Source organism: Dasypus novemcinctus (genome assembly GCF_030445035.2).
Source record: "Dasypus novemcinctus isolate mDasNov1 chromosome 11 unlocalized genomic scaffold, mDasNov1.1.hap2 SUPER_11_unloc_1, whole genome shotgun sequence".
NCBI lineage: Eukaryota > Metazoa > Chordata > Mammalia > Cingulata > Dasypodidae > Dasypus > Dasypus novemcinctus.
In genome coordinates, this window is record NW_026688125.1 from 61939 (window position 1) to 78980 (window position 17042).

The window sequence follows — 17042 nt, forward strand, 5'->3', positions numbered from 1 at the left end:
GACGGGCGGGCCGTGTGGCGGCTGCTTCCGCGGGCGGCGCGGGCCGGGCGGTGGCCTTTCGGTGGTCCAGGCCCAGCGCGGTGGGCCTGGGTGGGGGGCCGAGTCAGAATAAGAGTCCCGCGGCCCACACTCCCCCCACGGACCCTCCTTCCCTACTTTCCCTACCCCCATGGTCCCTCCCCCCCACCATTCCTCCCCAGGGGCCCTCTGCCCCCATGGTCCTTCCCCCCCACTGTTCCTCCCCTCAGGGGCTCTCTGCCCTCCGTAGTCCCTTCCTGCCACCGTCCCTCCTCCTCCGCATAGTCCCTCCTCCCCCGCATGGCCCCTCCTCCCCCAGTACCCCTACCTCCACGGTTCCTCCTCCCCCCAAACTGACCTGTCCCCAGTCTTGGTCCCTTCCCACCCCCCACTATCCCCCCAACACGTTTCCTCCTCTTCTTTACAATTTACGCCCCCACTGTCCCTCCTCCCCCATCCTTTGCCGCAGGGTCCCTCCCCCCACAGTCCCTCCTTCCCTCCTTGGTCCCTCCCCCATGGCCCCTCCCCCTCCTCCGTGCCTTTCCTCCCCCTCCTCAGTCCCTTTCCTCCCCATCCCTCTTCCCCCCATGGCCCCTCCTCTGCCCACAGCCCCCCTCCCTCCCCACATGCCCCCTGTTTCCCCGTTGTCCAACCTGCAGCCCTGCCCCCTGCCCTCCCTGCCTACCCTCCCAGGTTCCTGGGGGCCTCCCCTTTCAGCTCTCCCTTCCCAGGCCCTCCACTTCACATTTGCCTCCAGGCCCAGGCTGCTACTCTTTCTTCTTCTCCCCTGGATAGGGCCAGCTGGTGCCTGTCCACAGCGTGACTTTTACAGGGGAACTGATCTGCTCCCTGGGGAGGGGCCCTGGGAAGGCCCGGGGGGGCGGGGAGCAGAACTGACACCCGGTGTGTGCTCTCAGGGAGCACAAGGAATGGGGCCCTCTCCTGTGAGGGGCCTGGGGGCAGGTTTCTGCCCAGCCCGGGAGTTTTGCAGGGACCTCAACAGTTTACAACTAAAAGTGTGTATCCAACCCAGAGGTCTTCGGGAGGCGCTCTTCCTCATCATGGGCTTTTGCATTCTTTGGATCCAAGCCCTGGTGAGCCACTTGAGACTTTCATTTTCTCTCTTCCTCCCATTTTACTCCTTTCTGCTTTCCGGGAGTATACGCGGCAGGCGAGGTCTGTGGTCTAGGAGCCGGCTCCCATCGCACCCCTCCTGGCTGTGCGGCACTGGACTCCCTGGGACAGCCTGAGCCAGGACCTTCCTCAGAGCTCCCCATGGCCCCAGGGAGGCTTTTCCTTTTGGTAGTGGTTAAAGCTTTTCTTAAAACTTTGATTTGTTGGAGTAATGCTGGGTGGAAATGGTTTGTGTGTCTTGCTAAGATGCTAGCTTGCGAGGGCCGGAGGAGGTTGGCTGGCGAACAGGGGCCACCGGATTTGGGTGCCTGCTAGGGTGCACTGCACAGAGTGGGAAAGGGCACCTACTAGGGGCTGCTGAGGGAGCCCAGGGCTGTGCTGAGCATTTCAGGAGCTCCAGGGCACCTCTGCTTGGCAGAGGGGGTGACCCAGGTGCCTTGGGGACACCATTCTAGCCCTGCTGTGTCTGCCAAGAGCCGTCACCCAGCTGACCTTAAAGGAGCCGGCTGCAGAGGAAGCCTCTGCGCTTACTGTTCTCAGCCTCTTAGAAGAGTTGGTTCCATTCCAGGAAAGCAGTTCAGAGCTGTGGAGCAGCTGCTCTAGTTAAGCCAGATGTGCTGGACCTCCTCACCCCCACCCCCTTCTTTTGACCCCTGCGCTTCCCCCTGAGCTTCTGAAGGTGGTTTTCACACGATTGCCACCCTGGAAGGGGGAAAGCCAGGCAGAGCTGCTGGGCACAGATGACTGTGCCATTCTCCTAACGCACTGTCACTCAGCCGATCCTAAGTGTGACGAGGAGGAATACAATGTTGCTCAGTGGAAAAATCTGGGGAGGTTTTATACTAAAACCTTAACAATGAAATCTTTGGATGAGGATTAGAAGAATTTTTCTTTTTTTTAAAACTAATTTTATTGATACATGCTTATATGTTTTTAACAAATCAACTTTATTGGTATACATTAATAAAACAATTCATTTAAAGTGTACAACCAAAAAAAGTGCACAACCAGTGGTATTTGGTATAATCACATAGTTGTGTATTCATTACCTCAACCATCATTAGAACATTTTCATTATTTGAATAATAAATAAAAATTAATAAGGAAATTCCTCACCCCTTGATCTCTTTGTTTCCCCTGCTGAACCGCTGCTATTTTTTGCTGTTCTTACACAATTATTTACTTAAGTTTTACTGAGATATATTCATATACCATACAATCTATCTGAAGTGTATAATCAGTGGCTTTTAGTATTATCACAATATTATGCATTTCTCACCATCAAAAATTTTAGAACATTTTCAGTACTCTAGAAAAAACGCACAACCTTTAGCAGTCCTCCCCAGCCCTACATAACTACTAATGAACTTCAACTTTATAAATTGATTTACATTTACCTTTTATATAAATGGGATCACACAATTTGTAGTATTTTGTGTCAGGCTTCTTCACTTAGCATAAGTGATATTGTTACCATCTTTTGTTAACATACATTTGTTCAATTTCAGAGAAAACAGGCATATATGCAACTTTATCCATATTCATATATTTCACACATGATTTTATTATGCTAAAAAAAGCTTGTTTTCTATATCTCTTTTTTTGGTATTTATTTTTCTTGAGTAAAGGATCACTTTTTTGTGTGTGACTAAGTTCTTTTAATACAATATTTTCAATATATGATACATCTGTGCTGTAACATTATCAGTACTGGGATCACATTTTAAAGTCTCTGATTTTTCAACTCTTCAGTGTAACCTCACTTTTTTTTAAACTTTATTTTATACATTTTAATAATTGAATATGTAAACAATAATTTAAAAAGAAAAGGAAAACACTGTTGGATAAAGATACCATTTCTCAAATAGATGTACTCGATGCATATTAATTTTTTTGAATCAAACAATATGTTACACAATATATTTGGTTCATAGTCACACAATCATACAGTATTTGTCCTTTTGTGTCTGGCTTGCTTCACTCAACGTAATGTCCTCTAGATTCATGCTTGTCATATGCTTTATGGTTTCACTTCTTACAGCTATGTAATATTCCATTATGTGAATATACCACAATTTATTTACCCATTCATCAGTTGATGGATGCTTGGGTTTTTTCCAACTTTTGGAATCGCGAATACTGCTGTAGTGAACTTTGGTGTACAGATGTCTGTTGGTGTTAGTGCTTTTAGTTTTTTCTGGATACATACCTAGTAGTGATATTGCAGGGTCATGTAGCAAGTTTATATTCAACTTCTTTAGGAACCGCCAAATGGTCCTCCATAGGGGCTGTACCATTCTGCATTCCCACCAACAGTGAATAACCAACTGTTCATTTCTCTCTACATCCTGTCCAGCAATTGTGGTTTTCTATCTGTGGCAGGGGGTGATCACTTGTATGGGGTGTCAGTGATGGGGAATAAATAGGAGGAGGCTCACCTGGGCATACATAAAAGGCATATAAATGTGTTCAGATGTTCATGGGGCATTGCCGTGGTGGGTGGAGACTCATATAATTGAAGAAATATCCAAGTCCCATCCTGGGGAGCTCTGCCACATTCTTTCTCTAATAGGTCAGCAAGAATCCCCCAAATACAGGGGCAATGACTAGTGAAAGAGGATGGCCTACTTATGGGTCTTTGATATTGATGACTATAAGAACCTTTACTCTTAAGTTGAAACCTAGCCTTGTACTATAGGGTGCTAAGAGTTGCCTTCTGGGAGCTTCCTTTTTGATCAAATGTGGCCTCTCTCTAAGCCAAACAGTGTATAAATACATTATTTTCCCCCAGTGTAGGACATGAATCCTGGGGATGAGCCTGTCTGGCACCAAGGGATTATTATGAAGCACCAACTAGCAATGCAACTGGGAAAAGCCCTTGACCAAAAGTGGGGAAAGGTCAAGACAAAAGAGTTTATAAAGCTAAGAAACTTCAAAGTGAGTTTCTGCACATCTCAGCAGGATCTTATTGACTGCCAAAGTAGGTACTATCCCAAATTTCAGGGCTCCTGAGGGTTCTGGAGATATCCAGACACTATAGCCATCATTAGAGCAGTTTCATTATCTCAGGGATAATAATAAAAAACAAATAAAATCCACCACCCCTCAATCTTCCTGTGCTTTCTTTGTTGTCCACAGCTCCCCTTTCTGGCTTATTTTGCACAAATATTTTTTTCTTTCATCTACAAATTGATTTCTATTTACATTTTATATAAATGGAATCATACACTATATTACATAATACTTTAGTTCATTGTAATGCAATTTTCCTGTATTTGTCTTTTCTGTCTGGCTTGCTTCACTCAACGTGCTGTCCTCCAGGTTCATCAATTTTGTCAATGTTATGACTTCATTTCTTCTTACAGATGCATAATGTTCCATTATGTGAATATACCACAGTTCAATTATCCATTTATCAGTTGATGGACACCTTGGTTGTTTCCAGCTTCTGGCAATTGTGAATAATGCCACTATGAACATAGATGTGCAGATGTCTCTTCATGTCACTGCTCTCACAGCTCTCAGTTCTTCTGTGTATATACCCCATAGTGGTATTGCCAGGTCATGTGGGAAATCTATATTCAACTTCTTTAGGAACTGCTGAACTCCACAGTGGCTCTACATTCTGCATTACCAACAACAGTGAATAAGTGTTCCTATCCACATTCTTTCCAACATTTAGTTCTCTGACATTGAATACTTTTTCATATGTTTTTTGCCACTTGTATTTCTTCTTTGAACAAATGTCTATTCATGTCTTTGGCCCATTTTTAATTGGGTCATTTGTCTTTATATTGTTGAGTTGTAACATCTCTTTATATATCATGGATATTATACCCTTATCAAATATGTGATTTCTGATTATTTTCTCCCATTGAGTTGGCTGCCTTTTCACCCTTTTGACAAAGTCTTGTGAGAAGCAAAAGTATTTAATTTTCAGTAGTTCTGAATTATCTGTTTTTTCTTTTGTTGTGTGTACTTTGGGTGTAAGGTCCAAGAAATCACCATGTACCATGAAGTCTTTAAGATATTTCCCTACATTTTCTTCTGTTGTTTTATGGCCCTGCCTTTTATATTTAGGTCTTTGATCCATTTTGAGTTGCTTCTTGTATAGGGAATGAGATACGGGTCCCCTTTCATTCTTTTGGTTATAGATATGCAGCTCTCCCTGTACAATTTGTTGAAGAAACTGTTTTTTCCTGTTAACATGGACTTAGTAGATATGTCAAAAACTAGTTGACCATAGAGGTAAGGGTTTATTTCTAGACTTTCAATTCTATTCCACTGTTCAATGTGTCTCTCTTTATGCCAGTACCATGTTGTTTTGACCAGTGTAGCTTTGTAATATGTTTGAAGATCAGACAGTGAAATTCCTCCTATATTATGCTATAGTATAGTATAGTATAGTATACTATACTTTTTTAGAATACTTTTGGCTATTCAGGGGTACTTTCCCTTCCAAGTGTATTTGGTAATTGCCTTTTCTATTAATGTCAAATAAGCTGTTGGAATTTTGATTGGTATTGCATTGGATCTTTAAATCAGTTGGGTTAGGATTGACATCTTCATAATAGTCTTCCAATCCATGAACATGGAATATCTTTCCATTTAAGTCTTTCTAACATTTCTTTTAGTGTTGTTTTGTAGTTTTCTGCTTATAGGTCCTGTACTTCTTTGGTTAAATAGATTTCTAGGTGTTTTAGTCATTTTGTTGCTATTGTTAGTGGAATTTCCCCCCAATTTCCTCTTCAGATTATGCAGTAACTAATGTACAAAAACATTACAGATTTCTGCATATTGATCTTGTATCCTGCCACTTTGCTGAACTCTTTAGCTCAAGTAGCTTTGTTTTGTAGACATTTCTGAATTTTCTAAAAATAGGATCATGTCATCCACAAATAGAGCTTTCCTTCCTCTTTTTCCTATTTGGATGCATTTATTTTCTTTTCTTGCTCTAGCCAGAGCTAGTACAATGTTAAATACCAAGGTTGCTAGTGGGCATCTTGTCTTGTTCCTGATCTTAGAGGGAAAGCCTTCAACCTTTCCCCACTAAGATGTTGGTTGTGTGGTTTTCATATATACTTTTTATCATATTGAGGAATTTTCCTCCTATTCATATCTTTTGAAATGTTTTTATCAAGAAAGGATGCCAGATTTTGTCAGATGCTTTTTCCGATTTTTTATGATTTTTTTTTGATTTAGATGATCATGTGTTTTTTCCTTTCAGTTTGGTAATGTGGTTGATTTTCTTATGTTGAATGAGCCTTGCCTACCAGGAATAAATCCCACTTGGTTGTAATGTACAAGTCTATTGAGATGCTCCTGAATTCTATTTACAAAACTTTGTTGAGGATTCTTGCATCTATGTTTAATAGAGAAATTGGTCTATAATTTTCTTTCCTTGTGGTGTCTCTATTTGGCTTTGATTTTACAGTGATGTTGGTTTCATAAAAAGTGTTGGGTAATTTTCCCTCTTGAATTTTTTGAAAGAATTTGAACAGGATTGGTGTTAATTCTTTTTGAAATGTTTGGTAGAATTCACCTGTAAAGCCATCTGGTCCTGGACTTTTTTTTGATGGGAAGTTTTTAATGATGGATTCAATGTCTTTAAGTGTGAGTGGTTTGTTAAGTTCTTGCATTTCTTATAGTGTCATTGTAAGTTGTTTGTGCATTTCTAGGAATCTGCCCATTTCATCTAGGTTGTCTAGTTTGTTGACATACAGTTTCTCATAATATCCTCTTAGGATCCTTTTTATTTCTGTGGGGTCAGTCATAGTTCTTCCCTTTTTTTCAGATTGTATTTATTTGCCTCTTCTCTTTTCTCTGTTAATCTTAGTAGGGGTTTGTAAATTTTACCTATCTTCTCAAAGAACCAGCTTTTGATTTTGATTTTCTCTAAAGTTCTTTTTTCTTTTCAATTTCATTTATTTCTACTTCACTCTTTGTTATTTCTTCTGCTTGCTTTGAGGATTGGTTTGTTGTTCTTTTTCTAGTTTGTCTTGTTGCTCAGTTAAATCTTTGCATTTAGCTCTTTTTTCACTTTTAATATGGGCATTTAGGGTTATAAGTTTCCCTCTCAAGACTGCCTTTGCTGTATCTCATAAGTTTTTTTGTGTGTGTGACATGGATCACAATGTTTATTGCAGACTTATTGGCAGTGGTCAGAAACAAAAACAAGGCAAATGTCCATCAACAGAAGACTTGATACACAAAGTGTGCTGTAATTGTACAGCAGAATGTATGAAAGCAAAATAAACAAAATACAGCTCTGGCAACAACTCAGATTTAAAGTTCCAAAATAGGCAAAACTACATTTCACAGTGCTGTATATTTTAATTATTTTAAGTCAATCTAGTGATTATTGATATGGGGAGAGCAATTATTAGACACAAGAGTCATTGGATGTGGGGGTACTCTTTGGAAAATCGCTATTTTTTCTTTTTTTGGTGAAGCATATAGTTGACTTTATTTTATTTTTTTATATTTACTTAAATTTTTTTGTCTTTTTTTAATATTACATTAAAAAAATATGAGGTCCCTACATACCCCCCATCCCCCTCACCCCATTCCTCGCCCCATAACAACAACCTCCTCCATCATTATGAGACATTCATTGCACTTGGTGAATACATCTCTGAGCACCGCTGCACCTCATGGTCAGTAGTCCACACCATAGCCCACACTCTCCTACAGTCCACCCAGTGGGCCATGGGAGAACATACAATGTCTGATAACTGTCACTGCAGCACCATCCAGGACAACTCCAAGTCCTGAAAATGCCCCACATCACATCTCTTCCTCACACTCCCTACCCCCAGCAGCCACCATGACCACTTTCTCCACACCAGTGCCACATTATCTTTGATTACTAATCACAATAGTTCATGAATAGAATATCAGTAAGTCCACTCTAATCCATACTCTATTCCTCCATCCTGCAGACCCTGGAATGGTTATGTCCTCTCTCCCTCTGTATTGAGAAGGGGCTTAAATTCCACATGGATGATGGATGCAATTCTCCTGCATGTAGTTAAAGGCACTCTTGGCTCCCTGGTGTGGTGGTTGACCTTCTTCACCTCCATGTTAGCTGAGTGGGGTAAGTCCAATAAACCAGAGTGTAGGAGTTGCAAGTCTGTTGAGGCTCAGGGCTTGGCTATCACATGGGCAGTCCAGAGATTCAAGACCCCTGAGTACACACTAAACCCCAGTGCCAACCACAGGTCCAGTAAAAGTAACAAGAGAGGCTTGTGAAGCAAGATCACATCTGAGTCCAGCTCCATCACACCAGAACACAAACTCCAAAGTAGGGCCAACTGACATGGCACTGAACTCCATCCGCCATGACCATAGAACCTTTGGGACTCTGTTGCCCTCAGAAGAACCAATACTGGGGTTGTATCTACTTTATCTGTCTCTGGGACTCTGCTGAGGTGTACATAGGTGTGACCCCTCTGATAACATCACAACTCTTTTTTGGAGACCCATAGCCATATAAGCTCATTTGTCCTTTCTATTTTCCCTTTTATTTAAGGTCAAAAAAGCATTTTTAACTCCTGATATTATATGTAGGCTGAGATATTCTGTGGTCTGAGCTGACCCTTTTATTCAAGGTCATTTTCTAGTTACATCATCAGCTGGTACTTGGTAGTAATCCCTCAGCACCAGGGAGGCTCATTCCTGGGAGTCATGTCCCATGCTGGGGGGAAGGCACTGCATTTACATGCTGAGTTTGGCTTTGAGACTGGCCACATTTGAGCAACAGAGAGGTTCTCAGGAGGTAACTCTTAGGCACCCTGCAGCTCTGCGTCTAGTTCTTATTTCAGGTGCACAGGCTCATATGCATAGTCATTAGTATTAAGGGCTCATTGTTGGACCATCCTTCTTTTTTGGTCTTTGCTGTTGCACTTGGGGGATTAATGCCGTTCCTTTAGGAAATGTGATAGAGCTCCCCTGGCTTGGAACTCAGCACTTCCTCAGTTGTCATTTTAAACTGTAACCACTATGAAAATATCCAAACATTTATATGTACCCTAGATATATGTCCTGGAGAACTCCCTGCCAACCTATGTCCCCTGTCAATAACATCCCACACCAGTATTCCTCCCCTGCCATTGTTGAACCTCTCTGTGATCCAAAACTTTTTCAAAAATGAAGCATAATATATTGCCACATTCCATTAATAGTAAAATGGAATATAGTGATGAGTTTAAAGGTTAGATATAAAGTACATATTAATTTAGAAAAATTAAGGTAAAAATAAATTGGGGTATCAAAAAATTAAAAAATGCAAAAGCTTTATTTTTGATGTTTTGCCTTCCATCACTGCAGTAAGTGTTGTCCTGTATGCAAATTGGCAAGGCAACTTCTTCCATCTTTTCCTTAGTGTCTACATCCTTTCTTTTTCTTTTTTTCCCCTAATTATTAAGCTTATCTTCACAAAAGTTTTAGATCACAGTAGTTCATATATACAATATACAGTACTCCAACATATCCAACATAAAACCTTTTCCCTTCCACAGCAATAATCTTTTTACATATTCATACTGTATTTACTGAAACTGGTGTACAGATACTGAGACAATAGCTTTCAAACATGGTAACATTTGGGTTTACATTGTGGTTTATATTTTAGACTATACAATTTTCTAAATTTTTAATTATCTTATGTTTTACATTATGAATTGCATTTTAGCCTATCGGCCCCTCTACATTTTTTGGTGTAATTTAACATGTCTTATATCCATCTTTCCATAATCTTGTGAACACTTCTATTGCACACATAGTTACATTGATTCCGTCTATTGAATACTTCTTTCTCCCTCCCCTCAGGGCGCACAGTTACCATCAATCTTCATTGCTTAAAGGGCCATGTTCAGAGATACTTGCAACAATGTTGAGGACTTGACATGCTCGACTGCCACCATTCCTCTCGAGAGATACAATTCCCTCTATTTGAGAACATCAGTCCTCCCCAGGATGTGGGTATACCTTCACTCTCATTATATGGGTCTCTATCCAATGATATAACTCACTATGGCAAAATGAGCACTCACACACTCCCTAGGAACCTGTCCTGTATCAGATTATCTCCTTTAAACATCTTTTTTTTTTTTTTTTAAAGATTTATTTTATTTATTTAATTTCCCCCCTTCCCCTGGTTGTCTGTTCTTGGTGTCTATTTGCTGCGTCTTGTTTCTTTGTCCGCTTCTGTTGTCGTCAGCGGCATGGGAAGTGTGGGCGGCGCCATTCCTGGGCAGGCTGCTCTTTCTTTTCACGCTGGGCGGCTTTTCCTCACGGGCGCACTCCTTGCGCGTGGGGCTCCCCCACGCGGGGGACACCCTTGCGTGGCACGGCACTCCTTGTGCGCATCAGCACTGCGCATGGCCAGCTCCACACCGGTCAAGGAGGCCCAGGGTTTGAACCGCGGACCTCCCATATGGTGGACGGACGCCCTAACCACTGGGCCAAAGTCTGTTTCCCATCCTTTAAACATCTTAAACAGGTAACCTTCCTTATTATATTTTTGAAAGAGTTTTCTCAGCATTATACTCTCAACCAAATATCTGACAATCTCCTATGTTCATATGTTCCCCCAGCCTCCCCTCAATTTCTTGGGCAATATTACCCATTCTCCCATACCTAGCCCCCCTCTAGCCCACAAAACCCCACTCAAAAGTAACCCTATGCCCCCATTTTATCCCTTCCTTGTACAAATACTTCCAGTTTATTATAAATTTCACCCATGTAGGTGTCAGCTTACTTCCTTCCTCTACCCCCAATTTCCTGTAAGCCTATCATCCAGTCTCTAGCTCTCGGAGGCAGCTTTGTTTACATATTTCATGTCATTGAAGTCATGTAGTATTTGTTCTTCAATGCATGGGTTTCTTCACTAAACATAAGGTTCTCAGGATTCATCCATGTTATCACATGTGTTTGTAGTGTATTCATTCTTAAAGCTGAATAGTATTCCTTGTATGTATATACCAGATTTTATTTATCCATTCATCTGTTGATGGGCATTTGGCTTTTGGCAATAGTGAACAATGCTGCTATGATCATGGTGTGCATATATTGGTTTGTGTCCTTGTTCTCAGTTCTTCTGGGTATATACCCAGCTGTGGAATTCCTTGGTCATATGGCAAATCCATACCTAGGTTTTTGAGAAACCGCCAAACTGTCCTCCAGAATGTCTGGATCCTTCTGCATTCCCACCAGCAGTGGATGACTGTTCCCATTCCTCCACATCCTCTCCAGCATTTGTAGTCTTCTGTTTTTTTCATAGCTGCCAATCTTATGGGAGTAAGATGGTATCTCATTGTAGTTTTGATTTGCATTTCCCTAATAGCTAGAGATTTGGAGCATTTTTTCATGTGTGTTTTAGCCATTTGTATGTCTTCTTTGGAGAAGTGTCTTTTTAAATCTTTTCCCCATTTTTAAAATGGGCTGTTTGTCTTTTTATTTTCAAGATATAGGAGTTTTTTTTTAAAATTATTTATTTTTAAAAATTACATTAAAAAAATATGAGGTCCCATTCAACCCCTATAGGAGTTCTTTTTATATGCAAGATTTAAGTTTGCTATCAGATATGTGGTTACCAAATATTTTCTCCCATTATGTAGGCTCTCCTTTCACTTTCCTGACAAAGTCCTTTGAGGTACAGAAGGCTTTAATTTTGAGGAAGTCCCATTGATCTATTTGTTCTTTTGCTACTCGTGCTTTTGGTGTGAAGCCCATGAAGCCATTTCCTATTACAAGGTCCTGTAGATGCTTCCCTACACTGCTTTCCAAAGTCTTTATGGTCTTGGTTCTTATATTTATGTCTTTGATCCATCTTGAGTTGATTTTTGTATAAGGTGTGAGTTGGTAGTCATCTTTCATTCTTTTACACATGGATATCCAGTTCTCCAGGCACCATTTGTTGAATAGGCCATTCTCTCCCAGTTGAGAGGGTTTGGTGGCTTTATTGAATATTATATGACTATATATATGAGGATATATATCAGAACTCTCAATTTGGTTCCATTGGTCTGTGTGTCTCTCCTTGTGCCAATACCATGCTGTTTTCAGTACTGTAGCTTTGTAGTATGTTTTGAAGTTGGGTAGTGTGATTCTTCCAATTTCATTTTTCTTTTTCAATATGTCTTTGGCTTTTTGGGGACTCTTTCCTTTCCAAATAAATTTCATAGCTAGGTTTTCTAGTTCCTTAAAGAAGACTGTGTTGATTTTTATTGGGAATCCATTGAATTTGTAGCTCAGTTTTGGAAGGATAGACATGTTAATAATATTTAGTCTTCCTATCCATGAACAGTGAATATTCTTCCATTTATTTATGTCTTCTTAAATTTCCTTGAACAGTGTTGTGTAGTTCTCTGTGTATAAGTTTTTTACATCTTTAGTTAAATTTAACCTAGGTATTTGTTTTTCATATCAACTATTGTAAATGGTATTTGTTTCTTGATTTCCTCCTGAGCTTGCTCATTATTGGTGTACAGAAATGCTACTGATTTTTGCACATTGATCTTATAACCTGCAACTTTACTAAGCTCATTTATGAGTTCTAGAAGCTTTGTTGTAAACTTCTCAGGGTTTTCTATGTATAGAATTATGGTATCTGCAAATAATGAAATTTTGACTTCTTCCTTTCCAATTTGAATACCTTTTATATCTCGTTCTTGCCTCAGTGCTCGAGTAAGTACTTCTAAGACAATGTTAAATAGAAGAGGTGATAGTGGGCATCCTTGTCTTGTTCCTGATCTTAGAGGGAAAAATTTTAGGATTTCACCATTGTAAATGATGTTGGATGTGGGTTTTTATTTTATATATATATATATATATTTTTATTCATTTTTATTTTTATTTTTATTTTATTTTATTATTATTATTTTTTAAAGATTTATTTTTATTTATTTAATTCCCCTCCCCTCTCCCGGTTGTCTGTTTTCTGTGTCTTTTTGCTGCGTCTTGTTTCTTGGTCCGCTTCTGTTGTCGTCAGCGGCACGGGAAGTGTGGGCGGCGCCATTCCTGCGTAGGCTGCTCCCTCTTTCGCACTGGGCGGCTCTCCTTATGGGTGCACTCCTTGAGCGTGGGGCTTCCCTACACGGGGGACACCCCTGTGTAGCATGGCACTCCTTGCGCGCATCAGCACTGCGCATGGGCCAGCTCCACACGGGTCAAGGAGGCCCGGGGCTTGAACCTCGGACCTCCCATGTGGTAGACGGACGCCCTAACCACTAGGCCAAAGTCCATTTCCCTTTATTCATTTTTAAAAAATACTACATTCAAAAAATATGAGGTCCCCATTCACCCCCACTGCCCCCACCCCACCACTCCCCGGCTGTGGGTTTTTCATATATACTTTTTTTTTTAATTGACTTTGTAATAATATTACATTAAAAATGTATATATATGAGTTCCCATTGAACCCTACCACCCCCACCCCACCTCTCCCCCCCCAGCAACACTCCCTCCCATCATCATGACACAGCCATTGCATTTGGCAAGTACATCTCTGGGCACCCCCGCACCCCATGGTCAACGGTTCACACCATGTTCTCAAAATTTCCTTATATTCTGATCTTTTGCAGTGTTTTCCTCAAGAAAATGTGCTGTATTTTGTCAAATGCTTTCTCTGCATCTATAGATATAATCATGTGATTTTTTTCCCTTCAATCTGTTTATATGGTGTATTACATTGATTGATTTTCTTATGTTGAACCATCCTTGCATACCCGGAATGAATCTCACTTGGTCACAGTGTATAATTCATTAAATGTGTTGTTGAATACGGTTAGCAAGTGTTTTGTTGAGGATTTTTGCATCTAGGTTCATTAGAGAAATTGGTCTGTAATTTTCCTTTCTTGTGGTGTCTTTCTTTGGCTTTGGCACTAGGATAATGTTGGCATCCAGAATGAGTTAGGTAATATTCCTTCTGTTTCAATTTTTTTGGAAGAGTTTCAGCAAGATTGGCATTTTTCTTTCTGGAATGTTTTGTAGAATTAACCAGTGAAGCCATCTGGCCCAGGGCTCTTCTTAGTTGGGAGGTTTTTAGTGACTGATTCTATCTCTTGTGATTGGTTTGTTGAGCTTGTCAGTTTCTTCTTTCATCAATATAGGCTGCTTATGTGTTTCTAGAAATTTGTCCATTTCCTCTGAATTGTCATTTTTGTTGGAATATAGTTTTTCAAAGTATCCTCTCATGATCATCTTTATTTCTGTGGGGTCAGTGGTGATAATCTCTCTTCTCATTTCTTATTTTGTGTATTTGCATCTTCTCTCTTTTTTTCTTTGTTAGTTGAACTAAGGGTTTGTCAATTTTATTGATCTTCTCAAAGAACCAGCTCCTGGTTTTGTTTATCTTTTCAATTGCTTACTTATTTTCTATTCCAGTTAGTTCTGCTCTTATCTTTGTTCTTTCTTTCTTCTTCCTGTGGGGTTACTTTGTTGGTTTTTTTTACTAATTCCTGCAAATGTGCAGTTAGTTCTTCAATTTTTGCTCTTCTTTTTTGATGTATGAATTTATGGCTATAAATTTCCCTTTCAGTACTGTTTTTGCTGCATCCCATAAGTTTTGGTATGTTGTGTTATCATTTTCATTAGTTTCAAGGTAGTTATTAATTTCTTTTGAGAGTTCCTCCTTCACCAACTTTTTCTAAGAGTGTGCTGTTTAATTTCCATATCTTGGTGTGAAATCTGGGTCTGGTCCTTGTAGATTTCCAGCTTCACTCCACTGTGATCAGAGAAATTATTTTTTTATGATTTTGATCTTTCTGAATTCATTGAGACTTTCTTTGTGGCCTCGCATATGGTCTATCTTGGAGAATGATCCCTGTGCACTTGAGACAAATGTATATCCTGCTGTATTCTGGTGTAATGATCTGTATATGTCTGTCAGGTCCAGCACCTGTAATATACTGTTCAAAGTTTTTGTTTTCTTTATTGATTCTCTTTTGAGATGTTCTGTCCAAAGTTGATAGTGGTGTATTAAAGTCCCCCAGTATAATTGTAGAGGCATCTATTCTTTCACTTAGTTTTTCCAGTGTTTGCCTCACATAATTGGAGGTGCCCTGTTAGCAGCATAAATGTTTATCGTTGTTCATTCTTCTTGAAAGATTATCCCTTTCAGTAATATGTAGTATCCATCTTTTTCTCTCACAATCGTTTCACATTTAAAGTCTATTTTGTCTGATATTAATATAGCTACACCTGCCTTTTTTTGGTTATTGTTTGCTTGTAATATTGTTTTCCAGCCATTCACTTTCAACCTCCTTGAATCCCGGGGTCTAGGATGTGTTTCTTGTAGACAGCATATAGATGGGTCATATATCCTATTCAGTCTTCCAGTCTGAGTCTTTTGACAGGTGAGTTTAAGCCATTGACATTCAGTGTTATTACTTTCAAGGAATTATTTATGTTAACAATATTTTGTTTGGACTTGTGTTTGTCATATTTTGTTTTCTTCCTTCTCTTTTTGTCTTTTTTGTTGCTTGTACAGTCTCCTCCAAATCTGCCTCTCCTCTTTTTTTCTTTATTCCTGCAGAACTCCCTTTAGTATTTCTTGAAGGGCAGGGTTCTTGTTGGCATACTCTTAATTTCTGTTTATCTGTGAATATTTTGAACTCTCCATCATTTTTGAATGCTAGCTTAGCTGGGTAGAGTATTCTTGGTTGGAAATTTTTTCTTTTAGTACATTGACTATATCATACCACTGCCTTCTTCCTCCATGGTTTCAGATAAGAAAGCAGCACTTAATCTTTTTTTTTCTTCCAGATTTTATTTTTGTGTTTATTTTATGCAAGCACTTAATCTTATGGAGCCTCCCTTGTATGTGATGGTTCTCTTTTCTCACTGCTTTTAGAATCTTTTCTTTGTCTTGAGCATTGGAAAATTTGACAAGTACATGTCTTTGGGTAGGCCTTTGGGATTTATGGTGTTTGGGGTGTGTTTTGCTTCCTGGACATGTACATCCATCTTCTTAAGTAGATTTGGGAAGTTTTTAGCCTTTATTTCCTCCAACACCCATTCTTTCCCCCTTCCCTTCTCTTCTCCTTCTGGGATGCCTATAATACATATGTTTGTGTATTTTGCATTGTCATTCAGGTCCCTAAGTCCCAGCTGTATTTTTTCTAACTTTTTATTATTCAGTTCTACTATCTATTTGATTTCAGATGCAGTGTCTTCCATGTCACTAATTCTCTCCTCTGCCTCTTCTAATGTGCTGCTGTTTGCTGAGAGTGTATTTTTGATTTCTTGATCTGTGATGTTCATCACCATCATATCTGTTACCTTTTTGTATATGACTGCAATTTCTTCTGTATTCTCTCCTAGTGTTTTCTTCATATTGTTAATCTCTTCCTTTACTTCATTAAGTTGGTCTCTAATATGTGTTTTGAAATCTTTAATTACTTGTCTAATGTTCTCCTCCTCTTCCTGGTTTTTATTTTTAGTTTGTTCATTGGAATTGGCCATGTTTTTCTGATTATTTGTTTGGTTTGTAGTTTCTTGTTGCCATCTGGTTATCATTTAATCTTGATGGGTTTAATCAGTTCCTTAGCTTCTTTGTCTAGTCTTGGGGATTAATTAGTTGTTGTTTGTGTGTGTTATGTCTTCTCTTTGTCACTTTGTTTTTCTTACTCTATTTTCTTGTTTCTGGGCAAGTTCAATTTAAAGGAAAATATTAGGGCCAAGGAAAGCAAAAAGAGTAAGAAAAGAAAATGTATAAAGTAGTATTGGTAATAAATGTTAAGAGAGTAATGTGAGATCTAGCAGAATGGATATTAGACTCATGTAAGTTGTGTAGAGTTATAGCAGTAAGTAGAGTACCTATAATGAGACAGTCAACTGAATATGGGGAGGAATATAGTATGAGGTAACAGGTCAGTGTTTTCATGAGA

General features: G+C 39.7%; 1 long non-coding RNA gene across 1 annotated transcript in view; it reads left to right on the forward strand.

Annotated features, from left to right (window-relative positions):
- Nucleotides 1-17042, forward strand: part of LOC131277367 (uncharacterized) — a 75765-nt gene that overhangs the window by 23168 nt on the left and 35555 nt on the right. The gene's annotated exons all lie outside the window — the stretch shown is intronic.